The sequence below is a fragment of the Tympanuchus pallidicinctus genome, unplaced genomic scaffold, assembly GCF_026119805.1.
Source record: "Tympanuchus pallidicinctus isolate F22 unplaced genomic scaffold, pur_lepc_1.0 scaffold3, whole genome shotgun sequence".
Taxonomy (NCBI): Eukaryota; Metazoa; Chordata; class Aves; order Galliformes; family Phasianidae; genus Tympanuchus; species Tympanuchus pallidicinctus.
This window is the reverse complement of record NW_026294747.1, coordinates 58,074,849-58,100,581: the sequence shown is the minus strand read 5'-3', so window position 1 is coordinate 58,100,581 and position 25,733 is coordinate 58,074,849. Positions and strand designations below refer to the sequence as shown.

At 48.1% G+C, this 25,733-nt stretch overlaps 1 long non-coding RNA gene across 1 annotated transcript in view; it reads right to left on the bottom strand.

The window, feature by feature from the left end:
• Positions 1-12,019, bottom strand: part of LOC128087260 (uncharacterized) — a 345,044-nt gene extending 333,025 nt beyond the window's left edge. Inside the window, exons 1-2 of the long non-coding RNA XR_008209722.1 lie at positions 11,569-12,019; positions 1,218-1,276 (exon numbers count right to left, since the gene is read on the bottom strand). This is a non-coding gene — a long non-coding RNA (uncharacterized LOC128087260). The remainder of the gene's footprint in view (positions 1-1,217; positions 1,277-11,568) is intronic.
• Between the last annotated feature and the right edge of the window lie 13,714 nt (positions 12,020-25,733).

Sequence of the window (25,733 nt, the reverse complement as noted above, 5' to 3'; positions counted from 1 at the left end):
GCAGCTTTCTGAACAATGACCATCTTCCACGGCTTTGGTTTCAGTAAGTGCTGCTGTGCTCAAAGCAGAGCTCTGCAGAGCTGAGCTGGCTCCTTACAGACCAGGCCAACCTTCCCAGCACTGCTGTGCTGCAGTACGGACCTCAGCGGGGCTGGCAGCTGGCTCCTGGTGAGCCCTGCTTTCCTCCATGGGCAGAGGATCAGCAGAGCACTGTGATGGGCATCCAGAGAGCCTGTGGCAAGGCTCCCTCCAAATCACTTCAGGAAGAGCTTGCTTCTCTCTATCAGCCCTCTGCACTCTTCCTGTGGACATCTCTGGGGAAGATGGGCATCACCCCAACGATGATGGGCAGTGATGGGCAGCATGTTCACCACCTGCTTCGAGACAAGAAGGAGGAGGGATCTTCCCTCACAGACAGGATTCCAAACCTGTGGGATCTCCAGAGGGAGTAAGGCTCTGGCAGCACATTCCTCCCATTGCCTTCCTCATGATCACTTTCCTCTTCATCCCAGTGTGACAGGCAGGGCAGGAGATGCCCTCCAGGCAACAAAGTGACCCATAAATACTGGGTGTATTGGTAGGGTAACAAACCTCAGGATCCCAACAGAGGGCTGTCCAGACATACGAGCTTTTTAAACCTCTTGGGCTGCTTGAAGGAGTGTTTAACTTACAGATCAGCTATTCTTTGCTTAAAAATGTCTTCAGCTGAGAATCCATCAGTCACCCTCACTGTGAGCAGCCCTTAGTTCATGGTTGAGCTACTGCAGATCTCAAATTCCCATCCCTAAGCCCATCTCATAAGTAGGGTACTGAGGAGGGAGCACTGTGATACTTTTTTTCCTGAAAATGCCTCTGGTAATTTTTCCACAAAAAGCATCCCTTTAACAGAACATTTGGTTTTGGTGACTTTGCTCATTAAAAAGCCTGAGTGAATCTGAATACAGAAGTCATAGCTGAAAATGTAGGTTTTCTGTTTGAAGGCGGAGAGTAGTGCCTAAATAAAGTCTAAATCAGGTCATATTTCATAACTGGATGTTTATAAAGTTGGCATCCACTCCTTGTTATTAGAGTGTTATTTCACAAGATAGTTTGGCCATTGCTTCCTATTCTCCTTCTGCTTATCATAGAATCATCACAGAGTCACAGACTGGCTCGGGTTGGAAGGGACCTCAGGGATCACAAAGTTCCAACCCCCCACCACAGGCAGGGCCACCAACCTCCACATTTCACAGCAGCCCAGGCTGCCCAGGGCCCCATCCAACCTGGCCTTCAACACCTCCAGGGATGGACGGGGCATTCTGCTAGGCATTACGGAAGAAAGAGAAGTAAATACAAGTCAGCCTTGGCACACTCTGGCCCATCTTTTTGTAGCTCGGCAATTTAAGGTGTTTTTGCCTTTCCCTTTCCTTCAGCTGTTGGTAGAACATGACACAGTTCTGCCATGCCAACAGAAAGAGCTTGTGCAGCTGTGGTGGAAGCATTTCATTTCTTTCTTTTTCACTCCTCCCTCTACATGTGCAAAGTTTCACTTCTGAGAGGACGTCTATGGACAACAGAAGCTATCATCCAGCATGTTCTGTGGAGATACAAGAGCCTTTAAAACCAGAGAGAGCACACAGAGCACAGCTCTGTCCAGCTCCCCATCCTGCAGCTTACATCCACCATAAACACGCATGTTTAGCATAAGAAAAGATGGAATAAGATGCAGAGCTCCACTCCAGTCCCCAACTGGACTGCTGCCTCAGTTGCACGGGAACTTGCCATTAGCATTTTTTCAAAGCCAGCCTTTTTACGATGTACTTTTTTATGTACCCACCAGAGATCACATGCTGCTCATGGTAACTGCACAGAATAATATCATGTGAAGTACAAACACTTTCCTCTCTCAGTGAGGCATTTCTGTACCGATAGAAGGAGCTCCTGGAGTTCCTTTTCTCTCTTTTGTTCCCTTATAGGCTGAGGATATGAAAATTGCTTGTGCCGTGGGGTGTGGATGCTGGAGGCTGCTGTCACCTGCCCATGAACAGCACACACTCCTCCAGGAGGTTTTGCTGGGCTGTGACCATCTGCAAACTCCCAGCCAAGAAGCAAAACCTGTGCTACTGTGCTTTGGGGAGGGAAAACTGGGGGCAGTTGGGTTCTTGGAGTGCCTGGGTGGGCTCCTCTGCACAGCCTGGGAGCACCACAAAGCCCAGCACAGCACATGAGGCACAGCAGTCACCCAGCTACCCTGCTCTAAGTTGATAACTTACAGTGATCATCCAGAGCACGTCTACTTTAAAGCAAGTTTCACTGCAGCACTGTTAAATCTGAGCCAGGATAAACAAGAACAAAATTTCCTATGATCTTTCTAGTATATGCACAAAATATATCTTCCTTCACCTTTGCAAATAGGGGACAATGGTAATTTGTTACGTGCATTAAAATTGTAATAATGCTTTTCGGTACCATCAAGATTACATTAGGAAGCTCTGTGTTCCCAAAGGGAAGATTAAAGTGCAAATCTAATAGCATGATTTGTTCTTCAGTGGAGCACTCTTGTGTGGCTTGGAACAAAATATTCCCAGCAGAAAATATCCCAACACGCCTGTGAGAGCAGTTTCTGCGCCTCACCAGCTCTGTGGGAAGGTGAAAGCTGCATTTTCTATTTGCGTTGATGAGTTTTCTTGTGTGCTGGAGAAGCCTGGATCTGTAGGTAGTTGACCTGTACAAAGGGAAAGCTGAAGTCACGTCTTGCAGAAGCTGCAGACAGGTGAGATGACAGAAGTGTGACTCTCAGGAGTTGGTTTCTGGGTCTCGTCCTCCCCAGGAGCACAGCCTGCCATTGCAGAACCCTCCAAGCAGGGAAGCTGCAGCGGGAGCAGCCCAGGACCACGACACTGGGGAATGGTCCCTGCAAGGCAGGCACCAGCATGCGATGCACTGAAGGAGCCATGTCCAATTTTGGAGAGCGTAGGACTGGTGTACAGCATTTTCTCGTTGCAAATTTCGATAGCCATGGGAAGACGAACACAGCACATATCACAGCAGAAAACCCCAATGAATCAGTCTTTCCTGTTTCTCTGAGAAGTCCAAGTGCCCGATCTAAGCACACAGATTTTTCTCCCTCATCTCCTTGGATCACACTGTAACCAGATTTCCTTTTGTCTGCTGAGATAAGCCCCACCATCCCGAGGCACTTCTGCAGAAGCCTTCACACACAGCCCTCTGGTTTCCCATGGCCATCACGTACTCCCATCCCCTGTCAGCAGGAGAGGAGCACTGCCAGGCAGCACCATTTGGACACCATCTCCCGTTGCTTCCCCCCTCGCCAGCCACACAAAGCTTTGTACAACAGGCAACACTTGATCCAACAGATGGATCGGCGCTGGGCTGGACTTCACAGGCAGCACAGCTGAAAGCCATGCCATTGAGCACAAGGCACATCCAGCCAGCATTCATGGGGAGCCAGGGCACACAGCTGCCACAGAGAGCTGGGCCAGTACTGCCCACCTTCTCCCTTCAGCTCTGAAACTCCATGTGTGGTTTGATTTTTTCTGTGAGATGAATCACACGACCTTTTGCTAAGTCTGCTGCTACACATCCCACCAAGCCCCAAATCAACACCTTGAGTTTGCTGGGAGAATCTCTGGATAACCAGAGCTGAAGAATGCACAGAACTGCCATCCCAGACTGCACGCCATGCAGTGACTGGCAGTCCTGTTGCAGTGGGTCTGGTTTCAATATGAGTCACAGACATCACATGGAAAAACGATGCGTCACTGAGCACGCGCTGCATTTCTTCTGATTCTTTATGGAAAATGCTCTTTTGCCTTCGATTCCAAACTCCTAAATTTTCATTAGGAGTTGCTCTCCCCGAATGGACCACTTCCACTTTTAATCTTAATTAGGAAGAGACTAAGCTGCTGCCAAGCTCTACACTGCTTCACCATATAGCTGAAGATGCACGGGGAAACCTTGTGCTGCTCCAAAACGTCTGATTTTTTTCTTCTACAAAACTATGTTGGCAGGAGATGGAGAATGAGATTTCCAAGCACCTGACAGAACACTGAAGGGTGAGCCTGAAACCTTCCCAAGGAGCAGCCAGCTGCTGGAACCCAGCACAGCCCTGCTGGATGTATGGAGCTCTTCATCCCTTTCCATCTTCTGCTGAAAGAAAAGCTTACAGAGGGAAGGCATTGGCAGGCAGTGCTCTGCAGAATTCAAAAGGCAGACACAGCAGCACAGAGAGAACAATTAGAGGCCCAATTAACATGCAAGCAATATATCTCTTGAACAGAAATAAGGATGCTTGCTAAAAGTGATCTTTGTCTCAGCATTTTCCCCGCTGATTTATTCTGAAGAGCCAACAAGGTGTGTATATATATCTATATTCTCTAGCAGAATTGCTCAGCTAGTTATATTGCATGTCCTATTTGTCGACCGTTTCTCTATTACTTTGCCCATTTAAAACACACTCTAAAACAACCAGGAACGTGGCTGCCTTTATAAGCAGTGCCTCGTGCGCACCAGCAGAAGTGCAGAGCACTGCCATGGGAAGGGGCAATTCTGCACCACTCTGCATCCTAGGGTGCAGCAGTGCCTGGGCAGGGGCTGTAGGGAGCAGCCCACAGGGCAGTTGCTCTTCTTCTTTTTTTTTTCCTTTTCCCTTGGTTTATCTGCAAATTACTCAAACCAGGAATTTTCTCTCGTTGTCAGACCTTGATCTCATTTGGAACACCTGACACTACCAGAATGTGTAGTCAGAATAGCCACACACTGGCACAGGTTGCCCAGGGAGGCTGTGGATGCCCCATCCCTGCAGGCATTCAAGGCCAGGCTGGATGTGGCTCTGGGCAGCCTGGGCTGCTGGTTGGCGACCTGCACACAGCAGGGGTTGGAGCTGGGTGAGCACTGTGCTCCTGTGCAACCCAGGCCATGCTGTGATTCTGTGATTCTATAAATATTTACACATTCCATGTACTAGTCAGAAAAAGAGCAGTCTAAAAGAGAGCCTAAAGAACAGGAAGAAAATAAGTCAAGGAGTGCAAATAAACGAGAATCGCTTCATCAGAAAGATGACAAATTAAAGGCAATAAAATGTTTAAAATGATCATTCTCCCTAAAGCACATAATTAGTTCTAACCGCCCATTACAAGATTTCACTGAAACCAAGGACAGAACAGGTTTAAAACCCCAGCTGCCCTCAGTCCTGCAGTCACTGCACACACAGCCACGTGCTGTGCCACATCCCTTTGGTTCAGCTCACTGTCCCAGCTCCATGTCCCCCAGCCCCTTGCTGGCCAGGCAGTGTGAGAAGTGGAGAAACAGAACAGCCTTGGCTCTGTGCAGCACTGCTCAGCAACGGCTGAACGTCACTGTGTTATCTAGGTTGTTTTTCTCCCAAAGCCACAACCAGGTATCACACCACGTGCTGTGAAGGGAAGCAGCTCTGCCCCAGCTGAACCCAGGGTGGAGGGGCTGTGCACAGCCGGATGCAGCTCAGCACCTGCAGTCAGCTGCACTGAACCGCTCTGCAAAACGTGGTGGCATTTACACAAAATTAAAACGGATCAGCCTCTGACTGCTTTGTCAAGATGGATCTCATCAAACCCAGTTTGCTGAAATATTTATTCCGAGCAGCGCTCTCATCCTGCCCCTCTCCTTACAGGCAGCAATACAGTTATGCTTTTCTCAGAAACTGTGCTGCCCTTTAGTCATGGTGTGGCTTTTCCAGGGAGCTGCAGTCCTTAAAAAGGGGAGCAGAGCAGCCGATGGCAGCAGGGTGCTGGGGGCTGCACCAAGTGCTGGGCTCCAGGCAGCAAGGTGACAGAACGCAGGGATTCAGCAGAGGGGGGCAGAGGCAGCACAGCCACTGCTGTACAAGGAGAGGCCACAGGCACTTGACCTCTGTAATTTATCCAAGGGAAGAGCAACAGCCGATTACATCGCAGCCTTTAGTGCCATCACAGGGAGGTGATTCTGAGAGCAGGCAGCTCTTTAATTTAGCAAAAAAAGACATAATGAGAGCCAAAGGCTGGAAGGTGAAACTAAACAAAGCCGGAGTAGGGAATGAAGTTAATTAAGCAGTGAAGCAGCTCACCTCACACGGAGCTGATTGCCTATCATTTGAAGCACTAATTAAGAGATCACCCTACAGGATCCGTGCTGGCAGTAAGGCAGGGTGATGGGAGGAGTTGAGCTTTGAGCAGCCCTGCCCAATGCTGTTCCAAGGTGGGAAGTGCTCAGCACTCCCTGTGATACCCAGGCAGCAAGAGGAAGTGCAGGATGAGCAGGTAGAGGAGCTTACAAGCTGATCTGCAAAGCCTGGGTGACAAAGTTACTTCTAAAAGCAAGTCTGAGTCCCCCAAATCCTTTTAGCTGCCATTTCTGAATGAAGTGAAACCTCACCTTACCTGTCGCCAGGTAACCAGAGGCAGGACAAGAGGCAACAGCCTCATGTTGCAATGGGGGATGTACAGGTTGGATAGTAGGAAACATTTCTTCTCCAAAAGAGTTGTCAGGTGCTGGCACAGCTGCCCAGCAGTGGTGGGGTCACCGTCCCTGGAGGTATTCCATAACTGTGGAGATGTGGCACGGTGGGGTGGGTAGGATTGGGGATCTCGGAGGCCTTTTTCCAATCCAAAAGACTCTACAGTCTTGTAAGTGACTTTTAAAAGCCTTTGGGCTTGATGCTGCTGCATGGAGCCATGCCATCATTCCACCGAGCTGAGCTTTGTGGCTGCTGCCACCTGCAGCACCCAGCCCTGCAGGCATCCACAGCCTTCTGCCCAGGGTAACTGCACTGCTCTGCTGCTGTGCCAGGCACAGATGAAAAATGACCTAAATACTGCCAAGTATACAGATATCTAGCACCAGCAGTGGTCTGAGCTTCCCAAAATAGCACAGACAGGGAGCTACAACTATGGAACAGTGAAAGCTCCTGAGAGCAGCAATATTTCAGAAAAGCACCTGAAAAATAATATAGTCTGGCAGATTCCTTTTGCCGCAGGGACTGTTTCAGACCACACTGCAACCTTCATTGGAGAAAAGGCAAAAGAAGAAACGATTCTGAAGCACAGGATACCGACCTTGTGAGCAGGACAAGGTGCTCCCCAGTCCAACCGTGGGGTGGCTCTGAGCATCCCTGTGCACAAGGAGATGCTGACACCCCACAGAGCAGCCCCTGCTCAGGTGCTGCAATGTCTGCCCATCATTAAGATGCAAACTGGTTGCAAATCCAACAGGAAAATGGGATCTGCAGGTGTTGCAGTCATTACTGATTTTGCTGCCTCACTATAAAGCTGCTGAGAGAAGTTCCAGTGTGGCAAAGCACAAAGAAAGGGGCACACTTCCCTGAGTGAACCAATGCCATGAGCTGGGACCAGATGGAAAAGGGAAGTGCCCCTAGAAAGCTCAGGAGCTTCCTAACCTGTAACCTGCAAGGAGCTGGGGATACTGCAGGCATGAGGTACAACCCCTCCAAATGAATGGGAAAATGCACAGGGTGGGCAACCAAATAAAGGTATGAAAGATACATAAATCATTGGGAAATGACCCCACAAGGCAGGGAAAGCAAACAAACAAGAAGTCTGAGAATTAACACTTTGCACACGACAAAGACGCCATCGTGCCTGTAAGTGAACTGTGTGCTACAGAGGAGCGCTGGGGGAGGGCTGTCACTTCACGAGGTCTTGGGCAGAGCAGGATCCTGGAACAGTCACACCTTCTGGGGGGAAGCAAACAAAAATGGCAAAATCAGAGGCTAAACAGTGGGCTGGGAAAAAAAAAAAAAAAAAAAAAGAAAATAAAAAAGAACCACGAAGAAACAGAAGAACCTGCTCTGCAGCTCCCAGCTGTTGTGGAGGATGACAGACAGGTGGGAGCCACGATAAAAGGGGACTCGGCTGTTGGTAGCATGGGCATGGAGACGAGCAGAAAACTGAAATCTGCTTTAGTTAAACTGGAATGGCTCCCTAAAGAAAAGGGACCCTTGACCAGGCAGATAGTAATGCAAGCACATTTAGTACAGCTGTAAAACTCAATTATCTCTGAGGAAGCAGCAATAGAAAACCAAATGATGAAAGAACACGCCAGCTCACTTGGCCTCTGAACAACCACTCAGCAAAGCAGCAGCTTTCCCTGTAGGATGTTTACTTGGACCTATGGCTCTGTGTGACAAACGGGACCACCTGGTCCCAGTGAGCAGGTACCAGGCACAAAGGACACACAATATTCTTGCTAAGCCCAACCAGATCGGCACCAAAATCTGCCAAACATTTCAGGAAGGTGATTTATCAATAAACCAAGGGGACACAGCAGGCAAGATTTGAACATAGAAAATACGTTTCCCAAATGAATTCACGTGGGACCCACTCAGAAATCTGTTGAAAATCAATACACAAGAACAGAACTTGAGGTTGTCTGATGCAACATCGACATTCACATCTGAAAGGACATTCACCTTCATGTTTCACAGGCATAATGCATTAAAACAATACAGCTGTCTGTACTTCCACAGCAGGGAGGAAAGACAAATCATTAAGAGTTGGATCAGAAGATACACACACAAAAAATGGATGTGATGAAAGGCAACTGTGTTTCTGTGGAGGAAAGGCATGCCTTGGGATCCTGGGTGCTGTAAAGGGTGGATGGGTGTGAGATGAGTTTAAGGGAGCATATAAACAGGAGGGGAATGGCTGTTTGTGAGGGTGGATGGTGACAGGACAAGGGGAATGGTTTTAAACTGAGGCAGGGGAGGTTTGGGTTGGATATGAGGAGGAAGTTTTTCCCCCAGAGGGTGGTGAGGCACTGGCACAGGTTGCCCAAGGAGGCTGTGGATGCCCCATCCCTGCAGGCATTCAAGGCCAGGCTGGATGTGGCTCTGGGCAGCCTGGGCTGCTGGTTGGCGACCTGCACACAGCAGGGGGTTGGAATTGGATGAGCACTGTGCTGCTTTGCAACCCAGGCCATCCTAGGATTCTGTGATTCCCAACCTTACTGATTCTATGCCTCTATCTTAGCCATCCTTACAAACCTCCTATTGCAGTCCGTCTCTTCTTTGCATAGAGCAAAGCAAACAACCATGTGCAGGGTTAAAACCTGCTGCACCTCGGTTCCTCCTGCTCATGGGCACAGCACAGCACACACTGTGTGCTCTCAGAGGTCTCACAGAGGCCCACCAGCGCCGTGGGCACAGACTGCTGGTCTGCACAGAGCAGCTGCAGGGCTGCAGGCTCACCTCTCGCTGTGCAGCTGTGACAAACCCTCCATCTCACTTCCCTGGGCGGCCTCATTTCCCTCCGTGCTTTAACTCACTGTTAGCCTCAACAAAATCTGTTACACCTCATTTCTGATCCTCACAGGAGGAGCTTTGTTAAAGAAAGGCAAAATCTAACTCGATTGCTCTCGTGCCATTTTGTATTTTACTACTTTATGAAGTATGTGCACTTTTTGCAGATTGCCTTTGCACTTTTCCTTTCCAGCAGGGGTAGATATGGAGGAAGCACTACAAGATGGTATGCTCACAATTTGCACAAGATGCTCACAGCCTCTCCCCCGCTGTGCCCCAGTGAGCTCACTCTTCCACAAGCATTTTCACTGCATTACCTGATCCTTCAATTGCCTCACTCCACCACATACAGGTCGCCTTCTCAAGTTAAGTATTACTATCACATAGATTTTTGTCTTCCTGCTTTTTACAGAGATGTTTTAGGTCGGCTACAATCTCTATTACAACATGGCTCTTCAATAGCTTTATCTATAATCCTGTCTCCATTCTGCTCAGGACTAAATTGCAGTTGCTTTTCTCTTTTGTCTACTTCAACCAATGGCAATTTTTTATTACACCCGGAAACGCAGCCTCTGTGTGACACTGATGAATAACTGAAATCTTTTATTACTTCTTTAAATCCGCACCACCTCTCTAATCCTCTTTAGCATTTTACAGTCCAGATATCAAACCGGTCAAAAGATCAGAGCTAGACTGTGATTTCCCTGTTTCTGTGTGGGATGTCAACCCACGGAAACGCTGTGAGAAAATGGATATAAATTGTTATATCTTTCACTCATTTATCAAAATAGCTTCCCCAGCGCGAGCTGCTCTGCCATGGCTGCCAGGTGGTGGTGGGTGAGGTCCCCTGGCTGGACAGGGGTCCCCTGGGTGGATGGGGGTCCCCCTGCAGCCCCACACAGCCCCACACCTCTAGGCTCTGCCTGCACGCAGCCAGCAGACCTGATGCACTCACAGCCCCACACCAGCCAGCCTAGCACAGCGTGCAGATTGTGAGGCTTCCCGTGCTTTCTTTTAATCCCTGATCACACCTGCTGTGCTCTTGGTGGCATTTCCATCCCCAGCTGCGTGCTCACATTCCTCCGGCAGATTCAATTGCCACCTGCTCAAAACAACAGACCTCCCCCATCCCTGCGTGTTGCTCTCTCTTACTCGGAGCAGAGTGCATCCTCCCAGTGCTGCATTCAACTTATTGCTCACAGCTTCTGTGAGGGTTACTTTGATTTTTGCTTCGATGTTATTGCACCCAGCAGGCCAGCTACCAGGTGGTGCTCAGTGCAGCAGCAGCCTGCAGTTCTTTCTCTCCCAGCTTAGAATTGATTTCAGTCTTCTTTGTTTTGTTTACTGCAGAACTTGGAGACTGTTTTCTGGCTAGCTCTGCTGGGCAAGCAAACTCCATCCTTTCTTCATCAACTCAATCCCACAAAGTCGCTGTGACTGTGAAGGAGCATCCCCACAAGCACCGTGCTGCTGTGCAGGACGTGGCCGGGGGCAGAAGAGGGCTCCAGCATAGCAGGGCACTGCACTCAACTCCTTCATGCAGGAACCTCATTTCTGCTCTGCTGGCAGGTAAGAGCTGTCTGCTCAGCTCTAAAGATCCCTTCAACAAAACGCCAGAAAAAGCAGCTTTGCAGATTTCACAGGCGCTGTAAGATGAGAGAGGAGCTTCATGAATAAGCACCTACCTGAAAAAAATAATTACCAGAAGTAGGCCAAACAGAGGAGGAGTGGATAAGGATTCCCCCCAGGGTCACATACTATATTCCTGTTGTAAGTTTATATATAGACGTCCTAAATAGCAAACCAAATTAAGCTACATTAGTCCTTTTTGACAGCTCAGCTGTGGGGGAGTCACGAGCATGGAGCGAGCAGGAAAAATCAGAGGCTTTAGCTCTCCTGTGTAACCAGATCACACAACGTTAATTAATCTCATATTTGACTTTGGAAACACTTCCCGTTTGGCTTGTAGTGCTACTCCTAGGAGTTATTAGCAAGTCCTGTTCTCTCTCTGGCTCTTCTCTTGCAAGTCATTCATTTCCAAGGAGCCAGCACAGCTTCAGACAAGCCCTGTGCAGACCTTCGCACCCGGGGACAGAGCACTGCCCTGGCAGCAGCACCAGCACTGCCATTTGCTGCTATCACTTCACCACATCACGCAGAACCACAGAACGGCCCGGGTTGGAAGGACCTCAAGGATCACGAAGCTCCAACCCCCCTGTGCCATGCAGGGCCACCAACCTCCCCATTTCACAGCAGCCCAGGCTGCCCAGAGCCCCATCCAACCTGGCCTTCAACACCTCCAGGGATGGACGGGGCATCACAGCCTCTCTGGGCAGCTGTTCCAGCACCTCACCACTCTCACAGCACACAACTTCCCCCTGACATCCAACCTCCATCTGCCCTCCCTCAACTCCAAACCATTTCCCCTTGTCCTGCTGTTATCCACCCTTTCCAAGAGTCCTGACGTTTCTTACTGCTCTCAGAAATACACAGATGCACAGTACACATTCACATCAGCCAGCTCCTGCCAACAGGCCTTTGTTACCAGGCATCATCAGCACTAGCATTTAAACCAATTTACTTTGTGGTTAGGCTCAAGCAAAAATTACTTATCCTTCATGTGTGCATTTCAACCGATCTGCTGCGAAATGACTCAAGCTAAGGCTTTGTTAGAAGACTTTCCTCTAAAATCTAAGTTTGTCAATAAAAAGCTATTTCTAACTGGCCTCCCACTTCTGCTGCTTCTGAGATATCCATCATGAAATGCTGTGTTCGTAGGGCTTGCCAAAGGACCTTCCTCTAATAAGAAAGCTTGTCAATAAGTTCACTTTTTAGCTGTTCTTCCCAAAGCTGTTGTAAAGATGTAATTGTCAAGAAGATATAGATTTACTTGGCATCCCTAGCTAGGCTTGAGAAATTACAACTGTGCCTTTCTGTCAAACACATGCCTTCAGCCAAGTCAGTCTGAAATTGTGCACAATGCTTTAAGGAGAAACTGTAGGAGACAGCTTTTTCCATATACTTCTCACATGGGAGAAAAAAAAATAAAGAAAAAATTTTTATATTTAAAGCCAAGAAACAGAAAAAAAGCAAACTTTCTTCCTGGGAAGGTTGTGCTGTATAGCCACGTTTGACGAGCAAACCAAATGTTGGGGGTTGATTGCTTGGCTATTTGATTCCAAATTTATCTGGCCTTTCTGATGCTCGCAGGTTCTGGGCTTTATGTAAAATAAAGCTTTCCTCCAAAAGGGCAAGTTCAAAAACGTGTGTCCTCAGACTGTGGAGAGATGTGTCCCTCACAGGGACAACCTGCAAGCCACTGGCTCAGGAGTTGCTCTGTGCTGTGCAGCCTATCACTGAGCCTGAGCATTTCCTTTGTTAGCACATCTATGACTGTTTTATTAGCCTAATAGCCAAAGCATCTTCGATCCACCCTATTTTCATTTCCTTGGTGCTAACTCCTGAGCTCTAGCTGTTCCTGCATCCTGGAGGCACTGCGAGCCCAACAAAACCACTCTAAGAAAAAATAACTGAACAAATACCTGCAGAATCTTATGCCCTACACGGGCATCGTTTCATTTTCAGCCTCAGCACCCAGCCCAATAAAAGCTCCATGATGAGGGTCCAGCACAGCCCTCCAGGCATGCTCCACCTGAGGAAAGCCCATCAGCACCCACTACTTCCAAGCTCAATTGAAACACTGAGGTTGGGAGGACTTCCTACAGAACACAGAGGTACATCTCACAGGATGTTGCTTTTAAGAATTGTAAGCAGGGCTTTTACATAAAGCAAAAAGGACTTTGGATTCGTCAGGGAACCTTACTGAGAGCTGCCTATCCGCAAGGCAAACAATGCCTTTTCTGTCTGGTTCGTTCTGAGCTACAGAAACCTGCATTTTTAGTCACTTTCAGTGATTCCAGCAAAAATTGTTTTAAGTGGAAGAGAAAGACTTCTGTCCCCTGCTGCCCTTTGCTCTTCACTTTTTTTTTTTCTTTTTTCTCTGAAACCAGCCACAGTTCTCTCCCAACTCAGTCACTGTATATAAGAGCTACTCAAAATTCTTTGCTGATACCGAGGAGGAATGGCACCATACACAGAAGCCTGGTAATTCTAAGCATTTTAGGTAGCTGTTCTTGCAAGAAACACACAGCATTTCCAGTCATTGTAGCATGGAATTATCTAGTTTCTCCTTTTACCCAAATCCCCTTCCCTTATGACTCCATTATTGGAAGTCTAAGCACATTAATTTCTGACTTTGCCCGCTGTTTCAGACCAGCCTAAGGATACAGCATCACACGTGAATGCAGCACCACCCTCTGAACGCATCACAGGGCATTAAAACTAATGATTTTTTTCAAATGTTTTGTGCATCAACAACCACCTGAGTTGGAAGGAAGGTCTGCATGACTTACATCTAAGGGAAAAGAAGGCTGCATACCCCGAGGCGACTGGTTACCTTGGAACACCAGTCAGATAAATCACAGTCAGATCAAAAAGCAAGGACTGACTTCCTAAAGACTAATCCTAATCTCAAACAGTAAAACAAAAGTATTTTTCTTCTGTGCACAAAAATAAGTATTTCTCATAAAACCCAGGGATGATAAAAAGCAGCAAAGCATCCCAGGACGAAACCCCACTGAGGAGGAGGAGCAGGCATGACAATATGGCACATCCTGCCCATCATCCCATGGCTGGGGATACAGCACAGCTCAGCACGGCTCGTCCCACACCATTTCCCACAGCCCTGGCACAAGAGAAAGGTGATTGCAGCAGAGCGGGGCTGGTCTCTTCTCACTGGTGACAAGACAAGGGGAAATGGCCTCAAGTTGCACCAGGGGAGGTTTAGGTTGGATACCAGAAGGAATTTCTTTGCAGAAAGGGCTGTGAAGCACTGCCATGGGCTGCCCAGGGAGGTGGTTGAGTCACCATCCCTGGATGTGCTTACAAACCGTTTGGATGTGGTGCTCAGGGCTGTGATGTAGGGGTGGGCTGTTAGAGTTAGGGTAGGATGGTTGGGCTGTGGTTGGACTCAATGATCCTTAAGGTCTTTTCCAACCTGAGCAATTCTGTGATACTTTCATCCTTGGGCTGCAGCAATCCTTGCAGAGTGGCAACAGGAGTACAGCCTCTGCACCCAACGAGATCTTGCGGGCTTCAGTCACAGCACAACAAGCCCAGGAGTTTCTTTATTGAAAGGACATCCAAGAGAGCACTGGGCCTGATGCTTTGTTGCCCCTTCTGCATTAGCTAGAACCTTTACAGCACTAATGACACGTCTTAAGTTTCCTCTGGGAGAACACTGCTTTCGTGGATAGGCTCAGAGAAGTTAATTGAGCAAAACTCCGAGCCAAGAAGCTTCTTCAGATCTGCTAACCCCAAGTATTTCTTCTTAATTGGAGTTACTGAGAAGTTCAATCTCAGATTCATTCTAAGTGCCTTGTTGGGCTGCAGTCTGAGCGGTCTTCGCACTGAAAAATGTCACTGCAGTAGTCTACAGAAAATTATTTGCAACTGGGGCATTTATCAGTTAAAATTAATCCTTCTCCAAGCGAAGAGGCCTCTGCTTTCCAATTACGCTGCGGTGAAGAATGGAAACAAAGGAAAATCGCTCACCTTAATTAGTCCCTTTGCGGGGCTTGTTGCGAGCTCATCCCTCACCCAGCTCACCCAGGTACCGCAGCAGCCCGCCGTGCTGGCAACACGGTGCTGCAGGGAGCTCCTCCACAGGCACTGCTGCCATGGGCTGGGCAGCCCTCCGTGCTCCATACACAAGAGCTGGCAAAGAGAAGAGATGGCAGCAACTTGTCCTTCAGAGGCCCACATCTGTGGTGGTGCTCATGCAAAGCGTGCTTTGGAGCAAAGTCAATTTTGAAGAGAAAACACCCTGCGGACCCTTTTCATTTTGTACCTATTAACAACGTTATAATTTTTGAGTCATGCAAACTTCCAACACTTCAGATAATACGAAAAGAGTAGAAATTGCTGAGTAATCCCGTTCTTCAGCCAGCTGGTGGAACTCAAACACATTATTTAAGATATAGACCATTATTTTACAGCAGAACTTTATGCATTCTGCACTGTGTCAGATCCAGTGGTTCTGTGGGGTTTACATAAGCAAATGCAAGCCTGTTGGATAGGGATAAACTCAGTATCTGTTTGGAACTAAGCACACAAACAACTGCATTATGAGACTGATGCCCACAAACTGATACAAAGGCAAGGAAACACAGCCTTAGTGTCACCATGTTGGAGACCATTCAGAATGCAGGCACAATACTTCTGCTTGAATGGCCCTACACAGCAACTCATAGCAATCTTGCAGTTATCTTTAGTTCATTGCATAGAAAGTAGGTTTGTTGTCATCTTGCTTGGTAAACAGCTCGAATGTTCATAACTGGGAAAAAACACACACTAGTTTCCATTTCTACTTTTAACTTCTTCCACAAGAAAAAAATTAAGCCATTCCTCATTTTTGCCTTCAAGAAGCTGGTTTCTAATTCCACTGTCACCTATGCAAGGAGAATTCATTTCTCACATACAATGAGTATGTGAGGACGTTTAATGCATAGAGCAACTCACTCACCTCTAGAACACAGAAGAGGCCGCCCAGAGCCTCCTGTCCAGCTGGGAACAGTGCTGCATTCAGTGCCTGCTGCTGGAGGTGCCATGCTGCCAGCATGGGCTCACACCCACAGCCACAGGCTGCACCAGGCAGGGGCTGATGCCAACACACCTGAGCAAGTGCTGGTCATGGGTTTTTGGTACATTTGATGCCCCTGCACACCGAGACATGCAACCTATTCATTTCTTCCATCCAACGAATACAAACACGCTATGCAAATCACCAGCTTTGGCAAAGCAGGCATCTTACTGTCTTACAGAGGGTTGGAAGCTGCAGTGTGATTCTCTGCACTTGGAGGTGTCCATGCATGATGGCCTGCAGTCATAGTCACACTTTTCCCACCCAGGTACTGCCCAGCCTTCTGCCAAGTTTGACGTGGCTTCTGTCAGAAAAGCTGCATTTGGGTGGCGGTTATGAGCTGCCTGACAGCACTGCCTGGGATGAGAAAACCACAGAGTATCAGAAGTCGCTGTGGCATCAGCAAACACTCCATTAACAGGAAGCTAACCAATCGACATCTTAATCAATTCAATTAGCAGAGCGACAGGTTGCTGAAGTTCCCCAGGAGGTGTTTGCCCACGTGGAGCCCTGGTGAGGAGCAGTTTGGGCAGACTGACATTCCCAGCTGCAGCAGCAGGCACAGCTTCTGCACAGCCTGGGCCCAGCTCTAGCAAGCTCTGAACCTGGGGGAGACTTGAGGAGTACAGCTGGCTAACGAGATGTTGCTTCTTTGCCTCCTTCCATCAGCTTCCCCAGTCCAGCAGCTATTTTCAAATACGAGCAGCTCAAGCAGCAGGCAAACATGCAGCCCCCTCTTCCCATAGGGGCACACAGTGCAGGCCCCCAGCCCCTGCCTGGGAGGGAAGCCCCACAGCCCATGCTGCTCCAGCTGAACCGAAGCTGAGCTTCTCTGCATCTCCCCAGTGCAGGCTGTGGTGACACGCAGGACCCTGCTCTGCTGTCATGGGACCGTTCACGTCTTCAGCACCCATAACAAATACCCCCCACCTTCTTAGTGCAGGCACTGTGGGGATCTCCATGGACATGACTACAGATCCTCCCTCTGCACTCCTTATAATTACTTGCTAACTAGAAAAGGGAATAAATAATGATGCATTACTACTAACTTTTCTGTAACATTTCAAAAGTCCTACAGAAACTCTGTTTATAGTATGTTACAAAGATATCATTAAGGCCCCTTGAAAACCACTCTAATTTTAATCAGTTCCACTGTTATCTCCTACATTCAAGGCTGGGACTGCATCCAGAAATAGAGATGCCTCTGAAACTCAGAAAGAGGCTACGTGCATTCCTTCAGTAGCTGCTCCACTATTGGTAGACAACCAAAAGCAGCTTCTCCAATTGCCCCCAAAGAAGGACAACCACCCCATTTCCTCCCCTACAAGTGTGTAAATAAATAAGGACATGATATGATTCCGCAGCTGAATTCTGATAACCGTGTCTCAGACCCTAAGAATAAAGCAATTATAGAGCTGTACATTCAGAACTTAGTCTCCTAACTCAGCCCTACCTGACCCCCCTTTCCAATTAGATCCAGACACTCTACGAAGAGTAGACTGACTTTATAGATTTCTGCTGTGATCTCAGAGGTCTCCGACTCCACACACAGTCTTCCAAGAAGCTGATTCATTATTCATTTTTCACTGCCTTTGTTTGAGAGCTGAACTACAAACTGAGCTCAGCTCCAATCAGTGGGGCCACTCCGTGGTACCCCAATGGAGACAGAGCCTGGACCTTCAAGAACCATGCCCCTTCTGGGGAGTACTTCTGTTCTATAAGACAAGAGTGCAACAACCTGGCCCTACTATCTCTGCAGTCTTTGGGCCACAAGAAGAGATGACAGAGCAAAGGGGAAAGGAAGAACGATTCTGCTCACAGGACACTGAAATAAATGGGAAAATCACACAGCCTTCCAACCACACAACACGAGCTCCCAGGCCCAGCTATTATGGAAGTACTCGACAAGCAGTCTTCTCTGTATATAAGGTCAATCCTCAGGTTTGGCACTGAATCCCAGCTGCTCACGTTGATAAGAATTTGAGAGCAGAACAGCCGGGGACGGAGTCTGCTAATTAAAACATTTCACCTCCAGCCTCTGCCTAATGGCACTGCTTCTCACAGCTTGACTGAACACCCACTAGTCCAAAGCAAGCCTGGCAGCCACACACCAAGTCATGGTCCTCATTGGGGGAGCACAACCCTCTAAAATATTTAGAGCTTTACTGGAAAGACAGCACCCAGCTCCACGCCAGGTTTTTGAAGCATTGTGAATGAGAATGTTTTCCTCCAGCCCAGCTGTGTTTGCCTGGCATAACTTGGGTTTGTCACGTCAATGGCGGCGCTGACATGAGTGATACGCAGATGAATTTGCCTTTTGCTTCTGATGTATTTGCCACTTCCAGCTGAAGTCAGGCAATACATTCCCAATCAGTACAGCAAGTGTGCTCAGCCAAGATAAAAATACTTCCACTCTGCCTGTTATGCTACTTGTGATGCCCAGAGCCGTGAGGACAACTTTCCACAGGAGCAGCGGATGATAGAAGTGCAGGGAGCAGTGTGCAGCACCAGGCAGCACAGCCCAGTGTGGCACTATGCAGAATGATGGCAGAGCATTTCAGCTTTAAGAGCCTGATGATGTGGGCCAAACAGATGCAGGCTTTACTCACTGCAGTGTCTTTGCTCTGATATACAATCTCTTGAAAATCCTGAGGGAGTTCCATTTTAATTTACAGTAATTTAATGACAATCTCATACTGGAAATCTGAGTTAACTTTCTAATGGCATATATTCCTTCATCTGACTGATAGGAAGTGTGCTCATAATAATAATCACTTAATAGAGCAGGGTAGGTAAATATGGAAGAATTCATAACAGTTTATTGGCATGGTGCTTGAAAAATAGTTTAATTGCATTCTTTAAAACTTATCTAAATATTCAGAGCATGTGACCTGTGTGCCATGCTAGCACATCAAACGACAGCACTTCTCATCCTTCCCCATTTAAAGCAGAAGCTCTATTGGCACAAAGCACAAAGGCAGCTCCTGGGTGGGGGTGGCACCCAGCCCTGCTCCTGGCTCACAGCAGTGAGCAGCTCTGGTAGAACCTCACTGCCTGGAGCTCCAAGGACGATCCTCAGTGCTGCCAGCAAGTAAACCTCTGCATGCCAGGTGTCACTTCTCAGAGGTGAGATGCTTCACTTCCACCCCCGCCTCCAGGCCCTCTTATTGCTGCATGCATATCACTCACAGCTCCAGCCACCAACTAGGGCTGTTCTCTCCCTCTCAGCATCAACACTGGGAGCTCCAGCCCAGGCCATGCTATGATTCCTTCCACAGCAAATCCTTCTCTCCTGTGCTTCCAGCTACTCAACAGAAGCCTCTCCCTTTGGCTGTGTATAATTCATATAAGCCGATCTCATGATCTGGTCCACGTCCATCTGTCCAACTAACCTAATCCCAGGGGTATGTACAATTCTGTAAGCATTCCAGTTATTTACAAGTAAGCAGCAGGCTTTCATTCAGACTGACAGCCTATTCTGCAGCCACAGAAATCCAGGATGGCTATTTGCAAACATCCCCCAACTCTTCCACAGAGAGCAAAGTGCATTAGACAAGAGCCATGTAGGTTGCAGGGACCTCAGGAGAGACCTCTGGTGATAGGACAAGAAGGAATGGTTTTAAAGTGAGACAGGAGAGGTTTGGGTTGGATATGAGGAGGAAGTTTTTCAGCCAGAGGGTGGTGAGGCACTGGCACAGGTTGCCCAAGGAGGCTGTGGATGCCCCATCCCTGCAGGCATTCAAGGCCAGGCTGGATGTGGCTCTGGGCAGCCTGGGCTGCTGGTTGGTGACCTGCACACAGCAGGGGTTGGAGCTGGATGAGCACTGTGCTCCTGTGCAACTCAGGCTGTTCTATGATTCTGTGATCTTTCAACCTGCCCAGGAGACACCCATCTCCACTGCTCTACCTAGCATTGTCACCAAGCTACCCATCACATAAAAAAACATTTTAAAGAACAAATTCTGCCACAGACAATCTTGTGTCACAGGAGTGACAGCAAGCACAGCGTTAGCTGGCAGCAAGTAGAGGGAAAAACAAACAGCCCCTCATTGCCAGGGGAAAAGGCAGCTCTGTGCAGGGACACACTGCTGTGGCCACTGCTCCTGGTGACAGCTGGGGACACGGTGCCCCTGCAGCCATGTGGCAGGGCAGGACCTGTGTGGTGCGACAGCTCTGCTGCAGACAGACAGCAGTCAAGTGCAGGTCACATAACACGACCTAATAAGATCAAGGAGACAACAACAAGTTTAACCACGGAATACATAAGTGCACTCATTTCACTCTCACTAAAGAAGCTTTCTACTGTGTTGGCCTTACCTACTATGTATTCATGGGGACATGAATGGTAAAAAACCCTGTGTCAAGTGACAGGTGTGCATGATCACAGGATGGCCTGGATTGAAAAGGACCACAATGCTCATCCACAGCCTCCTTGGGCAACCTGTGCCAGTGCCTCATCACCCTCTGGGGGAAAAATCCTCCTCCCAGTATCCAACCCAAACCTCCCCTGTCTCACTTTAAAACCATTCCCCTTGTCCCATCACCATCCACCCTCACAAACAGCCGTTCCCCCTCCTCTTTATCCGCTCCTTTCAAGTACTGGAAGGCCACAATGAGGTCTCCATGGAGTCTTCTCTAAATCCTGCAGGCTATTGGAATCAAGAGATGTGTCCCACCACATTAAAACCCTGCAGTGAGCAGCCGCTGTCAGCACCATGCATCAGTGCCTGCTCACAGTGCTCACTGACAATTGGGGATTTCTGTCCCATGCATCACCTCTCTGTACCAACAACCCAGTGTGAGTGGCAGAACTGCTGGAGCAGCCCCTGCTGTCCCCATCTCTCCCAGTATTTGGTGTTTCACAGAAAATCCCTGCTCCCTGAGACTCTGGCACACAGAAAAATTGGATTTCTTTTGAACATATTAACAAGTGTATTCTTAGCAGAGCCAGCTGTGTGTGGCTTGAAACTTTACTTCCAAAGGAAACCCTGGAAAGCAGGGAATAGAGTGAGTAATTCAGATGAGGAAGGAAAGTCACAGAAGCATCCTAGAAAACAAGCAAGCAGCTGGGGCTGGCACCAGAGGATATCAGAACATAAGGAATTGTTTCAGCATGAGTGTTATTTTCATGACCACTAGTTTTAATAATGGTGGTTATAAAATCTAATGAAATGAAACAGATTTGGCATTGTGTAAATGGTCTGAGTGAAGATGCATCGTTATAAGCTACCCTTATAAATTCCTGTCGCACCTCCCCAGAAGTTCTCCATGTTCCCCACAGTCAGCCCCAACAGTCCCAGCTGGGTGCTGCTTTCAGCCCCTAAGGCTGCAGAGCTGCAACATCAGCAAGCTCAAAGTGCTCTGGAAACAAAAGCACTGTCTGTGAGGGTGGATGGTGATGGGACAAGGGGAATGGTTTTAAAGTGAGACAGGGGAGGTTTAGGTTGGATTTGAGGAGGAAGTTTTTCAGCCAGAGGGTGGTGAGGCACTGGCACAGGTTGCCCAAGGAGGCTGTGGATGCCCCATCCCTGCAGGCATTCAAGGCCAGGCTGGATGTGGCTCTGGGCAGCCTGGGCTGCTGGTTGGCGACCTGCACACAGCAGGGGTTGGAGCTGGATGAGCACTGTGCTCCTGTGCAACCCAGGCCATGCTGTGATTCCATGATTTCCTCTGAAATGACAGGAAGAGGCCTAACATTCCAGTAAGTCTTACTTTAAAAACAGTCCTAACAAATACAAATACAACAAAACTGATTTCTTCATCTGACCCACAACTATTTCTCCTCTTCCACAACATTGCACTACCATATATATCTTCAGAACTGATGAAACAATAGAACAACCAAATAGTTACACAGTAAATCTAGCATTGAGTGAATAAAGACAAATATTTAGGTTATGATCAAACATGGCTTTCCCTGTGCAAACAGAGGAAATATTGCTGTCCTTACTCATGCACGTAATCCTATCGGCTGCAGCAGAGCTGCTTGGAGCCAGGTAACCACATCTGGGTACCCCATAAAATGCTGATGGTTTAACTGAAGTCACCCACCATCTTAAATCACCCATCACTTCTATAAACCGTTTCTTAAAATATTTTCAGAACTTTTTAAAGTGTAGTATTTAGTAACATTACGGACTAAAGCTAGCTCTTGCCTGCCAATACTCATTTCCAGCTCAGCAGCAAAGCAGCATTTCATATGTGGTACAGCAGCAGGTCCATCATTAAGCCACAATAATTTATGGAAATCCTGCCATCAGCTCATTTCGTGGAAATTAATTTAATTCATTACCAATACAGCAGTTCCTTCCCACTCAGAGCTGTTTTGCTTTGACATTTGACAAGCACAGCCTTCACGTAAAGTCCAAAGACTACATCAAGATAACAACTAACTCCAACGATGCAAAACACATCTCCCTTTAATTGTTGGCATGGTAGATAACAGTAAGGTGATCAGGAAGCGGCCCAAAACCCCCTGAACTCCCAAAAGAATAAAGGATAATAGTAGCCACACCACTTCCAATCTTCAGCCTTCTCACATGGATCAGCTCGCAGTGCGCTTGTACGATTGCATGGCTTTCCCCTGAGCATCACAAGGATGTGGAAGGCTTCTCCTAGCCCTGCACTTTGTAGCACGATGTTCCTCAATGAACTCTTTGGACAATTCTCTACTTTACCAGCACTACCACTTGGCTCATGGGGGGCTCAATGCACAGCACCAAAGCCAACACAAATCACCTCCAATCAGCAGCTCAGAGCTCAGCTCCTCAATCAACCCAGCGTGGCTGGGACTGCTAGCCCCCAGCTTGGGCACCATCCCCTGGGAACCTCCAGCACACGGAGGGTTCATGTGTATTCCCTCATTTATGATGAGGAATTCTGTCAGCATATACCCAAGATCCAGAAGGTATTCTAAAGTGGAGTGCAATGATGGTACAGCAGCAGTACCTGGAGTGCCCTGGCAACGGGGCTGTCCTATCCATGCAGCATGAAAAGCCAGAGGAAGCAGAAAAGCCCCCCTGCTGATGGCTGTTCTGGGTATCGTTGATTCCTTAGCGCAGATTTCGGCTGTTTGTAGTGGAGGGGGATGCTGTGAATGTAACGCTGTGGAAGAGTAATTTGAAGATAACATTCCTGCAAGTTGTGTTTTCTTTTAAAATCCAAATAGCCTACTCTGCTCTATTTGATATACAAACTATCATCCCAGCTTGAAACTTTCTAAGATTAATTACCATGAGCGAGTGTTATAGAATAAGATTTTTCCTTCCCCCACCTATGTAAGTTTTCACTGAACTCCCTTGAAATGTTTAAATTTAGCTCTCCAGCAGCAAAGAAGCATCTAAATGGCTTTTAAAATTCTGAACAGGAATGGAGCAGTAGCTCTCTCTGCTCCTAAAGCATCCTTATCACTGGGACCGTGTGACCCCAGAGCCCACATCCCTGCAGGTCCCAGCTCCTTGGTGGCTGCTGGGAGCCCCCAGATTGATCATAGCTGTGGGCAGGAGCCCAGAACATGCAGGTAGAATTAAGCCTGGCTGTGGGTGCAGAATCACATTCCTGAACCTAAATACCCAGCTTAGTGTGGGAGCAGCTCATAAAAACCACAGCATGGCCTGGGTTGCACAGGAGCAAAGTGCTCACCCAGCTCCAACCCCTGCTGTGTGCAGGTCGCCAACCAGCAGCCCAGGCTGCCCAGAGCCACATCCAGCCTGGCCTTGAATGCCTGCAGGGATGGGGCATCCACAGCCTCCTTGGGCAACCTGTGCCAGTGCCTCACCACCCTCTGGCTGAAAAACTTCCTCCTCATATCCAACCCAAACCTCCCCTGTCTCAGTTTAAAACCATTCCCCTTTTCCTGTCACCACCCACCCTCACAAACAGCCGTTCCCCTCCTGTTTATACACAACCTTCAAGCACTGGAAGGACACCATGAGGTCTCCATGGAGCCTTCTCTTCTCCAAGCTGAACAATCCCAGTTTCCTCAACCCTTCCTCATAGGAGAGCTGCTCAGCCCTCTGACCATCAGCTCCTGCAGGGCATGGAGCCCTGGGCAGCTCCTGCAGCTCCATGTCACCAAGAAGAACCCAGGGCTGCACTACTGTTGCATCTAAACCAGGAGGAGGGAAGGGCAGAAAGGGAACATTTCTAGTGCCTCCGCTGCCAGCATGAAAACTGGATTAAGTCTTTCTTGCTAACATAGCTGAAATAAATTCAAAAAAATAAGTGCTCCCACATCTGGTTACAGCTCTCCCAAGGGACTGATTTCCAAGATCGCAACAGGGAGGAGGCGGTGCGGAGCTGTCTTCCTACATCTGCTCAAGGAAGTGTTCTTAAATGCCTTCAGATTTGTTCGGGTTTTTTTTTTGTTTGGTTGGTTTTTTGTTTGTTTGTTTCCCCTTCTGCTCATATGTAACCCACAGTGAGGACGGGATGGAGAAGTCTCTTCTGGCTTATATACCATGGATGACATTGTGTTTCCTTTCATAACTGCGTTTTGACCCTCTGTGCATTTCCACTCTCAGGAGCAGCAATCCAGCACTGCTCATGTACCCCCCTCGCCCTGGTCCTGCAGGGCACGCAGGCAGACAGTCTGGCTCCAGCCATGCCTTCACATCACACCCAGCAGCACTCAGTCACTGCTCTTCTCTGCATCGCCCACCACAGAGCTTTGCTCCTCATTTGCTTGAAAATGAGAAAGTGGTAAAAGGAAAAAATCCTGGACCAAATAATAAGGCATGTTATTGAGCAAAATAGCAGGTATGAAGAGTGGAAATGCTACCAACAGGCTAACAACCTCCCACCAAGGAGCAGAGCTGCTGCCCCAGCTGCCAGAGCCTGCAGAGGCTGTGACTTCCACACGTCCAGTGGAAGAACACAAGAAGCACATGGAGAAGTGGGAGGGGAACCACAGCAGTGTAGAGAAGTTGAGCTCCTGGTGGGCACCAAGCTGACCATGGCTAGCAGTGTGCCCAGTGGGCAACAGCACACAGAGCCCAACAGCAGGTGTGGGAGGGACCCTGAGGGCACAGCACAACCCTGCTGGGCTGCCCAGTGCAGGAGGTTGGGGCTCGCTGAGAAGCCCAGGGCAGGGACACAGAGATGGGGGAGGGAAAGGAGCAGCTCTGCTGTGAGGAGATGCTGAGAGTTGGGATTGCACATGGGTTCTTCCCAGCCTCAAATTTGACTTCCATTCTATGAAACCCTCACATATAATTGACTACAGAGACCCTTTGGAATAGTTCTGAGTTAGCTTTCCAATTGCTTATTACTAAGGCACATGCCCATGATTCAGTTATAAAAATTCCTGATGTTCCAATTACTGGTGTTCAACATGACTTGTAGTTCACATTCCCTCTTCTGAACAAAAAAATAGTTAATAAATGTTAATTAATAAGGTACTTCACCTACACCACCTGAAGAGAAAGCCATCTATCAGTGCTGCCACTAGCTGAAAATCCATACAAGAATAATAGAAGCATGCAAAAAGAGAACTGCCTCTGTTCTATAAGGAATGAGCCACAAAGCAGTAAGTATTTAAGAAGTCTTGCAGAAATCTGCAGCAAAAATGGAAAACAGATTAAGTTTCCCAAAGTGTTCCACTACCTAAATATCTCCTCTGGTGTTATGGCTTCCAGTTAGTGCTTAATATATCATTAACATCTCTATGGGGTTCTGGAAAATAGGGAAATATTGCCGCCCAGAGAAGTGCTCAAATCCACACTGCATCCATGAAACAACGAAACTCTCAATTTAACCATCATT